Source organism: Phocoena sinus, chromosome 20 (genome assembly GCF_008692025.1).
Source record: "Phocoena sinus isolate mPhoSin1 chromosome 20, mPhoSin1.pri, whole genome shotgun sequence".
NCBI lineage: Eukaryota > Metazoa > Chordata > Mammalia > Artiodactyla > Phocoenidae > Phocoena > Phocoena sinus.
Window position 1 is genome coordinate 39153938 of NC_045782.1, and position 233 is coordinate 39154170.

Genomic DNA, 233 nt, shown 5'->3' on the forward strand with positions numbered 1-233 from the left:
TGTTTTCTGAACTCGCTGCCCCATGACTGGCATCAGGCTGGGCACGGCAGCATCCCCAGGGCCTGCTCAGCACTCCCGTGCTAAACCGATTTGGAGGCAGCCAGCACCCCGCCTGCCCCCAGGTGCCCCCACCCCTCGTGGGGTGGCTTGCGGAGCCGAAAGCACGCAGGCATCAGCTCCGTGCTGGGGGCTCAGCTCTGGCCCACTGACTCTGGAGTGACACAAAGCAGCTG